Source organism: Phalangium opilio, unplaced genomic scaffold (assembly GCF_054372755.1).
Source record: "Phalangium opilio isolate 3A_F unplaced genomic scaffold, DU_Popi_V2 ptg000352l_1, whole genome shotgun sequence".
Lineage (NCBI taxonomy): Eukaryota > Metazoa > Arthropoda > Arachnida > Opiliones > Phalangiidae > Phalangium > Phalangium opilio.
Genome location: NW_028324228.1, coordinates 6468423 through 6481912, shown reverse-complemented (window position 1 = coordinate 6481912; position 13490 = coordinate 6468423). Strand labels below are relative to the sequence as shown.

The 13490-nt window shown below is 46.1% G+C and overlaps 9 non-coding genes across 9 annotated transcripts; all 9 read left to right on the top strand.

The window, feature by feature from the left end:
- Positions 1–1398: 1398 nt before the first annotated feature.
- Positions 1399–1471, top strand: TRNAN-GUU (transfer RNA asparagine (anticodon GUU)). Its single transcript has one exon. It is a non-coding gene; the product is annotated as a tRNA-Asn (tRNA).
- Positions 1472–2288: 817 nt separating this feature from the next.
- On the top strand, positions 2289–2361 carry TRNAN-GUU (transfer RNA asparagine (anticodon GUU)). Its single transcript has one exon. It is a non-coding gene; the product is annotated as a tRNA-Asn (tRNA).
- A 5240-nt stretch (positions 2362–7601) lies between these two features.
- Positions 7602–7674, top strand: TRNAN-GUU (transfer RNA asparagine (anticodon GUU)). Its single transcript has one exon. It is a non-coding gene; the product is annotated as a tRNA-Asn (tRNA).
- An 817-nt stretch (positions 7675–8491) lies between these two features.
- Positions 8492–8564, top strand: TRNAN-GUU (transfer RNA asparagine (anticodon GUU)). The gene has a single exon. It is a non-coding gene; the product is annotated as a tRNA-Asn (tRNA).
- Positions 8565–9375: 811 nt separating this feature from the next.
- Positions 9376–9448, top strand: TRNAN-GUU (transfer RNA asparagine (anticodon GUU)). Its single transcript has one exon. It is a non-coding gene; the product is annotated as a tRNA-Asn (tRNA).
- Positions 9449–10401: 953 nt separating this feature from the next.
- TRNAN-GUU (transfer RNA asparagine (anticodon GUU)) lies at positions 10402–10474 on the top strand. Its single transcript has one exon. It is a non-coding gene; the product is annotated as a tRNA-Asn (tRNA).
- A 74-nt stretch (positions 10475–10548) lies between these two features.
- TRNAN-GUU (transfer RNA asparagine (anticodon GUU)) lies at positions 10549–10621 on the top strand. Its single transcript has one exon. It is a non-coding gene; the product is annotated as a tRNA-Asn (tRNA).
- Positions 10622–12310: 1689 nt separating this feature from the next.
- Positions 12311–12383, top strand: TRNAN-GUU (transfer RNA asparagine (anticodon GUU)). The gene has a single exon. It is a non-coding gene; the product is annotated as a tRNA-Asn (tRNA).
- A 367-nt stretch (positions 12384–12750) lies between these two features.
- Positions 12751–12823, top strand: TRNAN-GUU (transfer RNA asparagine (anticodon GUU)). Its single transcript has one exon. It is a non-coding gene; the product is annotated as a tRNA-Asn (tRNA).
- Positions 12824–13490: the final 667 nt, after the last annotated feature.

The window sequence follows — 13490 nt, the reverse complement described above, 5'->3', positions numbered from 1 at the left end:
AGGTGTCAATGTAACGCAAAATATAAAAGTATTTCCACAATACCTGACGACCATTTAATTTTTAGGCTTCCGTGGCGTAATGGCTGGCTCGTTAGGCTGTAATCCGAAAGGTTGGTTATTCGAGCCCATCCGGGAGCGGTGTAGTGAGGTCTCAGATGTAACGTAAAAAGCCAAAGTTTTTCCACAATACCCGACGACCATTTAATTTTTGAGCTTCGGTGGCGCAATGGTTAGCGCGTTCGGCTGTTAACCGAAAGGTTGGTGGTTCAAGCCTACCCGGGAACGGTTGTTCTAATGTTTTATAAGTAACGTAAAAAGTCAATGTTTTTCCACAATACCTGACGGCCATTTAATTTTTAGGCTTCCGTGGCGCGATGGTTAGGTTAGCGCGTTCGGCTGTTAACCAAAAGGTTTGTGGTTCGAGCCCACCCGGGAGCGTAGGTGTGTAGTTTTATAAGTAACGTAAAAAGTCAAAGTTTTTCCACAATACCTGACAACATTTTAAATTCTAAGCTTCTGTGTCGCAATGCTTAGTGCGTTCGGCTGTTAACCGAAAGGTTGGTTGTTCGAGCCCATCCGGGAGCGGTGTAGTGAGGTCTCAGATGTAACGTAAAAAGCCAAAGTTTTTCCACAATACCTGACGACCATTTAATTTTTGGGCTTCGGTGGCGCAATGGTTAGCGCGTTCAGCTGTTAACAGAAAGGTTGGTGGTTCGAGCCCACCCGGGAGCGGTGTTGTGAGGTGTTAGATGTAACGTAAAATTCAGAGTTTTTCCACAATACCTGAAGACCATTTAATTTTTGGGCTTCCGTTGCGCAATGGTTAGCGCGTTCGGCTGTTAACCGAAAGGTTGGTGGTTAGAGCCCACGCTGGAGCGTTAGTGTGAAGTGTTATAAGTAACATAAAAAGTCAAAGTTTTTCCACCATACTTGACAACATTTTAAATTATAAGCTTCGGTGGCGCAATGGTTAGCGCGTCCGGCTGTTAACCGAAAGGTTGGTGGTTCGAGCCCACCCGGGAGCGGTGTTGTGAGGTGTCAGATGTAACTTAAAAAGTCAAAGTTTTTCCACAATACCTTACGGCCATTTAATTTTTAGGCTTCTGTGGCGCGATGGTTAGGTTAGGGCGTTCGGCTGTTAACCGAAAGGTTGGTGGTTAGATCCCACGCTGGAGCGTTAGTGTTACATGTTTTAAGTAACATAAAAAGTCAAAGTTTTTCCACCATACTTGACAACATTTTAAATTATAAGCTTCCGTGGCGCAATGCTTAGTGCGTTCGGCCGTTAAACGAAAGGTTGGTGGTTCGAGCCCATCCGGGAGCGGTGTTGTGAGGTCTCAGATGTAACGTAAAAAGTCAAAGTTTTTCCACAATACCTGACGAACATTTAATCTTTGGGCTTCCGTGGCGCAATGGTTAGCGCGTTCGGCTGTTAACCGAAAGGTTGGTGGTTCGAGCCCACCCGGGAGCGGTGTTATGAGGTGCAGATGTAACGCAAAATATAAAAGTATTTCCACAATACCTGACGACCATTTAATTTTTGGGGTTCGGTGGCGCAATGGTTAGCGCCTTCGGCTGTTAACCGAAAGGTTGGTGGTTCGAACCCACCCGGGAGCGGTGTTGTGAGGTGTTAGATGTAACGTAAAATTCAGAGTTTTTCCACAATACCTGAAGACCATTTAATTTTTGGGCTTCCGTTGCGCAATGGTTAGCGCGTTCGGCTGTTAACCGAAAGGTTGGTGGTTAGAGCCCACGCTGGAGCGTTAGTGTGAAGTGTGATAAGTAACATAAAAAGTCAAAGTTTTTCCACCATACTTGACAACATTTTAAATTATAAGCTTCGGTGGCGCAATGGTTAACGCGTTCGGCTGTTAACCGAAAGGTTGGTGGTTCGAGCCCACCCGGGAGCGGTGTTGTGAGGTGTCAGATGTAACTTAAAAAGTCAAAGTTTTTCCACAATACCTGACGGCCATTTAATTTTTAGGCTTCTGTGGCGCGATGGTTAGGTTAGGGCGTTCGGCTGTTAAAAGAAAGGTTGGTGGTTAGATCCCACGCTGGAGCGTTAGTGTGACATGTTTTAAGTAACATAAAAAGTCAAAGTTTTTCCACCATACTTGACAACATTTTAAATTATAAGCGTCCGTGGCGCAATGCTTAGTGCGTTCGGCCGTTAAACGAAAGGTTGGTGGTTCGAGCCCATCCGGGAGCGGTGTTGTGAGGTCTCAGCTCAGATGTAACGTAAAAAGTCAAAGTTTTTCCACAATACCTGACGAACATTTAATCTTTGGGCTTCCGTGGCGCAATGGTTAGCGCGTTCGGCTGTTAACCGAAAGGTTGGTGGTTCGAGCCCACCCGGGAGCGGTGTTATGAGGTGCAGATGTAACGCAAAATATATAAGTATTTCCACAATACCTGACGACCATTTAATTTTTGGGGTTCGGTGGCGCAATGGTTAGCGCCTTCGGCTGTTAACCGAAAGGTTGGTGGTTCGAGCCCATCCGGGAGCGGTGTTGTGAGGTCTTAGATGTAACGTAAAATTCAGAGTTTTTTAAAAATATCTGACGAACATTTAATTTTTGTGCTTCCGTGGCGCAATGGTTAGCGCGTTCAGCTGTTATTCAAAAGGTTTGTGGTTCGAACCCATCCGGGAGGGGTGTTTTGAAGTCTCGGATGTGACGTAAAAAGCCAAAGTGTTTCCACAATACCCGACGACCATTTAATTTTTGGGCTTCCGTGGCGCAATGGTTAGCGCGTTCGGCTGTTAACAGAAAGGTTGTTGGTTCGAGCCCACCCGGGAGCGGCGTTATGAGGTGTCAATGTAACGCAAAATATAAAAGTATTTCCACAATACCTGACGACCATTTAATTTTTAGGCTTCCGTGGCGTAATGGCTGGCTCGTTAGGCTGTAATCCGAAAGGTTGGTGGTTCGAGCCCATCCGGGAGCGGTGTAGTGAGGTCTCAGATGTAACGTAATAAGCCAAAGTTTTTCCACAATACCTGACGACCATTTAATTTTTGAGCTTCGGTGGCGCAATGGTTAGCGCGTTCGGCTGTTAACCGAAAGGTTGGTGGTTCAAGCCCACCCGGGAACGGTGGTTCTAATGTTTTATAAGTTAAGTAAAAAGTCAATGTTTTTCCACAATACCTGACGGCCATTTAATTTTTAGGCTTCCGTGGCGCGATGGTTAGGTTAGGGCGTTCGGCTGTTAACCGAAAGGTTGGTGGTTAGATCCCACGCTGGAGCGTTAGTGTGAAATGTTTTAAGTAACATAAAAAGTCAAAGTTTTTCCACCATACTTGACAACATTTTAAATTCTAAGCTTCCGTGGCGCAATTCTTAGTAAGTTCGGCCGTTAACCGAAAGGTTGGTGGTTCGAGCCCATCCGGGAGCGGTGTTGTGAGGTCTCAGATGTGACGTAAAATGACAAAGTTTTTCCACAATACCTGACGACCATTTAATTTTTGGCCTTCGGTAGCGCAATGGTTAGCGCGTTCGGCTGTTAACCGAAAGGTTGGTGGTTCGAGCCCACCCGGGAGCGGTGTAGTGAGGTGTCAGATGTAACTTAAAAAGTCAAAGTTTTTCCACTATACCTGACGACCACATAATTTCCGGGCATCTGTGGCGCCATGGTTAGCGCGTTCGGCTGTTAACCGAAAGGTTTGTGGTTCGAGCCCACCCGGGAGAGTATGTGTGTAGTTTTATAAGTAACGTAAAAAGTCAAAGTTTTTCCACAATACCTGACAACATTTTAAATTCTAAGCTTCTGTGTCGCAATGCTTAGTGCGTTCGGCTGTTAACCGAAAGGTTGGTTGTTCGAGCCCATCCGGGAGCGGTATAGTGAGGTCTCAGATGTAACGTAAAAAGTCAAAGTTTTTCCATCATACTTGACAACATTTTAAATTCTAAGCTTCCGTGGCGCAATGCTTAGTGCGTTCGGCCGTTAACCGATAGGTTGGTGGTTCGAGCCCATCCGGGAGCGGTGTTGTGAGGTCTCAGATGTGACGTAATAAGTCAAAGTTTTTCCACAATACCTGACAACATTTTAAATTCTAAGCTTCTGTGTCGCAATGCTTAGTGCGTTCGGCTGTTAACCGAAAGGTTGGTTGTTCGAGCCCATCCGGGAGCGGTGTTGTGAGGTCTCAGCTGTAACGTAAAAAGCCAAAGTTTTTCCACAATACCTGACGACCATTTAATTTTTGGGCATAGGTGGCGCAATGGTTAGCGCGTTCGGCTGTTAACCGAAAGGTTGGTGGTTCGAGCCCACCCGGGAGCGGTGTTATGAGGTGTCAATGTAACGCAAAATATAAAAGTATTTCCACAATACCTGACGACCATTTAAATTTTAGGCTTCCGTGGCGTAATGGCTGGCTCGTTAGGCTGTAATCCGAAAGGTTGGTGGTTCGAGCCCATCCGGGAGCGGTGTAGTGAGGTCTCAGATGTAACGTAAAAAGCCAAAGTTTTTCCACAATACCTGACGACCATTTAATTTTTGAGCTTCGGTGGCGCAATGGTTAGCGCGTTCGGCTGTTAACCGAAAGGTTGGTGGTTCAAGCCTACCCGGGAACGGTTGTTCTAATGTTTTATAAGTAACGTAAAAAGTCAATGTTTTTCCACAATACCTGACGGCCATTTAATTTTTAGGCTTCCGTGGCGCGATGGTTAGGTTAGCGCGTTCGGCTGTTAACCAAAAGGTTTGTGGTTCGAGCCCACCCGGGAGCGTAGGTGTGTAGTTTTATAAGTAACGTAAAAAGTCAAAGTTTTTCCACAATACCTGACAACATTTTAAATTCTAAGCTTCTGTGTCGCAATGCTTAGTGCGTTCGGCTGTTAACCGAAAGGTTGGTTGTTCGAGCCCATCCGGGAGCGGTGTAGTGAGGTCTCAGATGTAACGTAAAAAGCCAAAGTTTTTCCACAATACCTGACGACCATTTAATTTTTGGGCTTCGGTGGCGCAATGGTTAGCGCGTTCAGCTGTTAACAGAAAGGTTGGTGGTTCGAGCCCACCCGGGAGCGGTGTTGTGAGGTGTTAGATGTAACGTAAAATTCAGAGTTTTTCCACAATACCTGAAGACCATTTAATTTTTGGGCTTCCGTTGCGCAATGGTTAGCGCGTTCGGCTGTTAACCGAAAGGTTGGTGGTTAGAGCCCACGCTGGAGCGTTAGTGTGAAGTGTTATAAGTAACATAAAAAGTCAAAGTTTTTCCACCATACTTGACAACATTTTAAATTATAAGCTTCGGTGGCGCAATGGTTAGCGCGTCCGGCTGTTAACCGAAAGGTTGGTGGTTCGAGCCCACCCGGGAGCGGTGTTGTGAGGTGTCAGATGTAACTTAAAAAGTCAAAGTTTTTCCACAATACCTTACGGCCATTTAATTTTTAGGCTTCTGTGGCGCGATGGTTAGGTTAGGGCGTTCGGCTGTTAACCGAAAGGTTGGTGGTTCGAGCCCATCCGGGAGCGGTGTTGTGAGGTCTCAGATGTGACGTAAAATGACAAAGTTTTTCCACAATACCTGACGACCATTTAATTTTTGGCCTTCGGTAGCGCAATGGTTAGCGCGTTCGGCTGTTAACCGAAAGGTTGGTGGTTCGAGCCCACCCGGGAGCGGTGTAGTGAGGTGTCAGATGTAACTTAAAAAGTCAAAGTTTTTCCACTATACCTGACGACCACATAATTTCCGGGCATCTGTGGCGCCATGGTTAGCGCGTTCGGCTGTTAACCGAAAGGTTTGTGGTTCGAGCCCACCCGGGAGAGTATGTGTGTAGTTTTATAAGTAACGTAAAAAGTCAAAGTTTTTCCACAATACCTGACAACATTTTAAATTCTAAGCTTCTGTGTCGCAATGCTTAGTGCGTTCGGCTGTTAACCGAAAGGTTGGTTGTTCGAGCCCATCCGGGAGCGGTATAGTGAGGTCTCAGATGTAACGTAAAAAGTCAAAGTTTTTCCATCATACTTGACAACATTTTAAATTCTAAGCTTCCGTGGCGCAATGCTTAGTGCGTTCGGCCGTTAACCGATAGGTTGGTGGTTCGAGCCCATCCGGGAGCGGTGTTGTGAGGTCTCAGCTGTAACGTAAAAAGCCAAAGTTTTTCCACAATACCTGACGACCATTTAATTTTTGGGCATAGGTGGCGCAATGGTTAGCGCGTTCGGCTGTTAACCGAAAGGTTGGTGGTTCGAGCCCACCCGGGAGCGGTGTTATGAGGTGTCAATGTAACGCAAAATATAAAAGTATTTCCACAATACCTGACGACCATTTAATTTTTAGGCTTCCGTGGCGTAATGGCTGGCTCGTTAGGCTGTAATCCGAAAGGTTGGTGGTTCGAGCCCATCCGGGAGCGGTGTAGTGAGGTCTCAGATGTAACGTAAAAAGCCAAAGTTTTTCCACAATACCCGACGACCATTTAATTTTTGAGCTTCGGTGGCGCAATGGTTAGCGCGTTCGGCTGTTAACCGAAAGGTTGGTGGTTCAAGCCTACCCGGGAACGGTTGTTCTAATGTTTTATAAGTAACGTAAAAAGTCAATGTTTTTCCACAATACCTGACGGCCATTTAATTTTTAGGCTTCCGTGGCGCGATGGTTAGGTTAGCGCGTTCGGCTGTTAACCAAAAGGTTTGTGGTTCGAGCCCACCCGGGAGCGTAGGTGTGTAGTTTTATAAGTAACGTAAAAAGTCAAAGTTTTTCCACAATACCTGACAACATTTTAAATTCTAAGCTTCTGTGTCGCAATGCTTAGTGCGTTCGGCTGTTAACCGAAAGGTTGGTTGTTCGAGCCCATCCGGGAGCGGTGTAGTGAGGTCTCAGATGTAACGTAAAAAGCCAAAGTTTTTCCACAATACCTGACGACCATTTAATTTTTGGGCTTCGGTGGCGCAATGGTTAGCGCGTTCAGCTGTTAACAGAAAGGTTGGTGGTTCGAGCCCACCCGGGAGCGGTGTTGTGAGGTGTTAGATGTAACGTAAAATTCAGAGTTTTTCCACAATACCTGAAGACCATTTAATTTTTGGGCTTCCGTTGCGCAATGGTTAGCGCGTTCGGCTGTTAACCGAAAGGTTGGTGGTTAGAGCCCACGCTGGAGCGTTAGTGTGAAGTGTTATAAGTAACATAAAAAGTCAAAGTTTTTCCACCATACTTGACAACATTTTAAATTATAAGCTTCGGTGGCGCAATGGTTAGCGCGTCCGGCTGTTAACCGAAAGGTTGGTGGTTCGAGCCCACCCGGGAGCGGTGTTGTGAGGTGTCAGATGTAACTTAAAAAGTCAAAGTTTTTCCACAATACCTTACGGCCATTTAATTTTTAGGCTTCTGTGGCGCGATGGTTAGGTTAGGGCGTTCGGCTGTTAACCGAAAGGTTGGTGGTTAGATCCCACGCTGGAGCGTTAGTGTTACATGTTTTAAGTAACATAAAAAGTCAAAGTTTTTCCACCATACTTGACAACATTTTAAATTATAAGCTTCCGTGGCGCAATGCTTAGTGCGTTCGGCCGTTAAACGAAAGGTTGGTGGTTCGAGCCCATCCGGGAGCGGTGTTGTGAGGTCTCAGATGTAACGTAAAAAGTCAAAGTTTTTCCACAATACCTGACGAACATTTAATCTTTGGGCTTCCGTGGCGCAATGGTTAGCGCGTTCGGCTGTTAACCGAAAGGTTGGTGGTTCGAGCCCACCCGGGAGCGGTGTTATGAGGTGCAGATGTAACGCAAAATATAAAAGTATTTCCACAATACCTGACGACCATTTAATTTTTGGGGTTCGGTGGCGCAATGGTTAGCGCCTTCGGCTGTTAACCGAAAGGTTGGTGGTTCGAACCCACCCGGGAGCGGTGTTGTGAGGTGTTAGATGTAACGTAAAATTCAGAGTTTTTCCACAATACCTGAAGACCATTTAATTTTTGGGCTTCCGTTGCGCAATGGTTAGCGCGTTCGGCTGTTAACCGAAAGGTTGGTGGTTAGAGCCCACGCTGGAGCGTTAGTGTGAAGTGTGATAAGTAACATAAAAAGTCAAAGTTTTTCCACCATACTTGACAACATTTTAAATTATAAGCTTCGGTGGCGCAATGGTTAACGCGTTCGGCTGTTAACCGAAAGGTTGGTGGTTCGAGCCCACCCGGGAGCGGTGTTGTGAGGTGTCAGATGTAACTTAAAAAGTCAAAGTTTTTCCACAATACCTGACGGCCATTTAATTTTTAGGCTTCTGTGGCGCGATGGTTAGGTTAGGGCGTTCGGCTGTTAAAAGAAAGGTTGGTGGTTAGATCCCACGCTGGAGCGTTAGTGTGACATGTTTTAAGTAACATAAAAAGTCAAAGTTTTTCCACCATACTTGACAACATTTTAAATTATAAGCGTCCGTGGCGCAATGCTTAGTGCGTTCGGCCGTTAAACGAAAGGTTGGTGGTTCGAGCCCATCCGGGAGCGGTGTTGTGAGGTCTCAGCTCAGATGTAACGTAAAAAGTCAAAGTTTTTCCACAATACCTGACGAACATTTAATCTTTGGGCTTCCGTGGCGCAATGGTTAGCGCGTTCGGCTGTTAACCGAAAGGTTGGTGGTTCGAGCCCACCCGGGAGCGGTGTTATGAGGTGCAGATGTAACGCAAAATATATAAGTATTTCCACAATACCTGACGACCATTTAATTTTTGGGGTTCGGTGGCGCAATGGTTAGCGCCTTCGGCTGTTAACCGAAAGGTTGGTGGTTCGAACCCACCCGGGAGCGGTGTTATGAGGTGTCAGATGTAACGCAAAATATAAAAGTATTTCCACAATATCTGACGACCATTTAATTTTTAGGCTTCCGTGGCGTTATGGCTGGCTCGTTCGGCTGTAATCCGAAAGGTTGGTGGTTCGAGCCCATCCGGGAACGGTGTAGTGAGGTCTCAGATGTAACGTAAAAAGCCAAAGTTTTCCCACAATACCTGACGACCATTTAATTTTTGGGCTTCGTTGGCGCAATGGTTAGCGCGTTCGGCTGTTAACCGAAAGGTTGGTGGTTCGAGCCCACCCGGGAGCGGTGTTGAGAGGTGTCAGATGTAACTTAAGAAGTCATAGTTTTTCCACAATATCTGACGGCCATTTAATTTTTAGGCTTCTGTGGCGCGATGGTTAGGTTAGGGCGTTTGGCTGTTAACCGAAAGGTTGGTGGTTCGAGCAAATCCGGGAGCTGTGTTGTGAGGTCTTAGATGTAACGTAAAATTCAGAGTTTTTTAAAAATAACTGACGAACATTTAATTTTTGGACTTCCGTGGCGCAATGGTTAGCGCGTTCGGCTGTTAACCAAAAGGTTGGTGGTTCGAGCCCATCCGGGAGCGGTAAAGTGAGGTCTTAGATGTAACGTAAAATTCAGAGTTTTTTAAAAATACCTGACGAACATTTAATCTTAGGGCTTCCGTGGCGCAATGGTTAGCGCGTTCGGCTGTTAACCGAAAGGTTGGTGGTTCGAGCCCACCCGGGAGCGTTGTTGTGAGCTCTCACATGTAATGTAAAAAGCCAAAGTGTTTCCACAATACCCGACGACCATTTAATTTTTGGGCTTCCGTGGCGCAATGGTTAGCGCGTTCGGCTGTTAACCGAAAGGTTGGTGGTTCGAGCCCATCCGGGAGCGGTGATGTGAGATCTTAGATGTAACGTAAAATTCAGAGTTTTTTAAAAATACCTGACGAACATTTAATCTTAGGGCTTCCGTGGCGCAATGGTTAGCGCGTTCGGCTGTTAACCGAAAGGTTGGTGGTTCGAGCCCATCCGGGAGCGGTGTTGTGAGGTCTTAGATGTAACGTAAAATTCAGAGTTTTTTAAAAATACCTGACGAACATTTTATCTTTGGGCTTCCGTGGCGCAATGGTTAGCGCGTTCGGCTGTTAACCGAAAGGTTGGTGGTTCGAGCCCATCCGTGAGCGGTGTTGTGAGGTCTCAGATGTGACGTAAAAAGTCAAAGTTTTTCTACAATACCTGACGAACATTTAATTTTTGGGCTTCCGTGAAGCAATGGTTAGCGCGTTCGGCTGTTAACCGAAAGGTTGGTGGTTCGAGCCCACCCGGGAGCGGTGTTGTGAAATCTCACATGTAACCTAAAAATCCAAAGTTTTTCCACAATACCCGACGAACATTTAATCTTTGGGCTTCCGTTGCGCAATGGTTAACGCCGTCGGCTGTTAACCGAAAGGTTGGTGGTTCGAGCCCATCCGGGAGCTGTGTTGTGAGGTCTTAGATGTAAGGTTAAATTCAGAGTTTTTTAAAAATAACTGACGAACATTTAATTTTTGGTCTTCCGTGGCGCAATGGTTAGAGCGTTCAGATGTTATTCAAAAGGTTTGTGGTTCGAGCCCATCCGGGAGCGGTGTTGTGAAGTCTCAGATGTGACGTAAAAAGTCAAAGTTTTTCCACAATACCTGACGAACATTTAATCTTTGGGCTTCCGTGGCGCAATGGTTAGCGCGTTCGGCTGTTAACCGAAAGGTTGGTGGTTCGAGCCCACCCGGGAGCGGTGTTGTGAGATCTCACATGTAACGTAAAAATCCAGAGTTTTTTAAAAATACCTGACGAACATTTAATCTTAGGGCTTCCGTGGCGCAATGGTTAGCGCGTTCGGCTGTTAACCGAAAGGTTGGTGGTTCGAGCCCACCCGGGAGCGTTGTTGTGAGCTCTCACATGTAATGTAAAAAGCCAAAGTGTTTCCACAATACCCGACGACCATTTAATTTTTGGGCTTCCGTGGCGCAATGGTTAGCGCGTTCGGCTGTTAACCGAAAGGTTGGTGGTTCGAGCCCATCCGTGAGCGGTGTTGTGAGGTCTCAGATGTGACGTAAAAAGTCAAAGTTTTTCTACAATACCTGACGAACATTTAATTTTTGGGCTTCCGTGAAGCAATGGTTAGCGCGTTCGGCTGTTAACCGAAAGGTTGGTGGTTCGAGCCCACCCGGGAGCGGTGTTGTGAGATCTCACATGTAACGTAAAAATCCAAAGTTTTTCCACAATACCTGACGAACATTTAATCTTTGGGCTTCCGTTGCACAATGGTTAACGCCGTCGGCTGTTAACCGAAAGGTTGGTGGTTCGAGCCCACCCGGGAGCGGTGTTGTGAGATCTCACATGTAACGTAAAAATCCAGAGTTTTTTAAAAATACCTGACGAACATTTAATCTTTGGGCTTCTGTGGCGCAATGGTTAGCGCGTTCGGCTGTTAACCGAAAGGTTGGTAATTCGAGCCCACCCGGGAGCGGTGTTGTGAAATCTCACATGTAACGTAAAAATCCAAAGTTTTTCCACAATACCTGACGAACATTTAATCTTTGGGCTTCCGTTGCACAATGGTTAACGCCGTCGGCTGTTAACCGAAAGGTTGGTGGTTCGAGCCCATCCGGGAGCTGTGTTGTGAGGTGTTAGATGTAACGAAAAATTCAGAGTTTTTCCACAATACCTGAAGACCATTTAATTTTTGGGCTTCCGTTGCGCAATGGTTAGCGCGTTCGGCTGTTAACCGAAAGGTTGGTGGTTAGAGCCCACGCTGGAGCGTTAGTGTGAAGTGTTATAAGTAACATAAAAAGTCAAAGTTTTTCCACCATACTTGACAACATTTTAAATTATAAGCTTCGGTGGCGCAATGGTTAGCGCGTTCGGCTGTTAACCGAAAGGTTGGTGGTTCGAGCCCACCCGGGAGCGGTGTTGTGAGGTGTCAGATGTAACTTAAAAAGTCAAAGTTTTTCCACAATACCTGACGAACATTTAATTTTTGGGCTTCCGTGGCGCAATGGTTAGCGCGTTCGGCTGTTAACCGAAAGGTTGGTGGTTCGAGCCCATCCGTGAGCGGTGTTGTGAGGTCTCAGATGTGACGTAAAAAGTCAAAGTTTTTCTACAATACCTGACGAACATTTAATTTTTGGGCTTCCATGAAGCAATGGTTAGCGCGTTCGGCTGTTAACCGAAAGGTTGGTGGTTCGAGCCCACCCGGGAGCGGTGTTGTGAAATCTCACATGTAACCTAAAAATCCAAAGTTTTTCCACAATACCTGACGAACATTTAATCTTTGGGCTTCCGTTGCGCAATTGTTAACGCCGTCGGCTGTTAATCGAAAGGTTGGTGGTTCGAGCCCATCCGGGAGCTGTGTTGTGAGGTCTTAGATGTAAGGTAAAATTCAGAGTTTTTTAAAAATAACTGACGAACATTTAATTTTTGGTCTTCCGTGGCGCAATGGTTAGAGCGTTCAGATGTTATTCAAAAGGTTTGTGGTTCGAGCCCATCCGGAAGCGGTGTTGTGAAGTCTCAGATGTGACGTAAAAAGTCAAAGTTTTTCCACAATACCTGACGAACATTTAATCTTTGGGCTTCCGTGGCGCAATGGTTAGCGCGTTCGGCTGTTAACCGAAAGGTTGGTGGTTCGAGCCCACCCGGGAGCGGTGTTGTGAGATCTCACATGTAACGTAAAAATCCAAAGTTTTTCCACAATACCTGACGAACATTTAATCTTTGGGCTTCCGTTGCACAATGGTTAACGCCGTCGGCTTTTAACCGAAAGGTTGGTGGTTCGAGCCCATCCGGGAGCGGTGTTGTGAGGTCTTAGATGTAACGTAAAATTCAGAGTTTTTTAAAAATAACTGACTAACATTTAATTTTTGGTCTTCCGTGGCGCAATGGTTAGAGCGTTCAGCTGTTGTTCAAAAGGTTTGTGGTTCGAGACCATCCGGGAGTGGTGTTGTGAAGTCTCAGATGTGACGCAAAAAGTCAAAGTTTTTCCACAATACCTGACGAACATTTAATTTTTGGGCTTCCGTGGCGCAATGGTTAGCGCGTTCGGCTGTTAACCGAAAGGTTGGTGGTTCGAGCCCACCCGGGAGCGGTGTTATGAGGTGCAGATGTAACGCAAAATATAAAAGTATTTCCACAATACCTGACGACCATTTAATTTTTGGGGTTCGGTGGCGCAATGGTTAGCGCGTTCGGCTGTTAACCGAAAGGTTGGTGGTTCGACCCCACCCGGGAGCGGTGTTTGAGTTGTCAGATGTAACGCAAAATATAAAAGTATTTCCACAATACCTGACGACCATTTAATTTTTAGGCTTCCGTGGCGTTATGGCTGGCTCGTTCGGCTGTAATCCGAAAGGTTGGTGGTTCGAGCCCATCCGGGAACGGTGTAGTGAGGTCTCAGATGTAACGTAAAAAGCCAAAGTTTTCCCACAATACCTGACGGCCATTTAATTTTTAGGCTTCTGTGGCGCGATGGTTAGGTTAGGGCGTTTGGCTGTTAACCGAAAGGTTGGTGGTTAGATCCCACGCTCGAGAGTTAGTGTGAAATGTTTTAGTAACATAAAAAGTCAAAGTTTTTCCACCATACTTGACAACATTTTAAATTATAAGCTTCGGTGGCGCAATGGTTAGCGCGTTCGGCTGTTAACCGAAAGGTTGGTGGTTCGAGCCCACCCGGGAGCGGTGTTGTGAGGTGTCAGATGTAACTTAAAAAGTCAAAGTTTTTCCACAATACCTGACGTCCATTTAATTTTTATTCT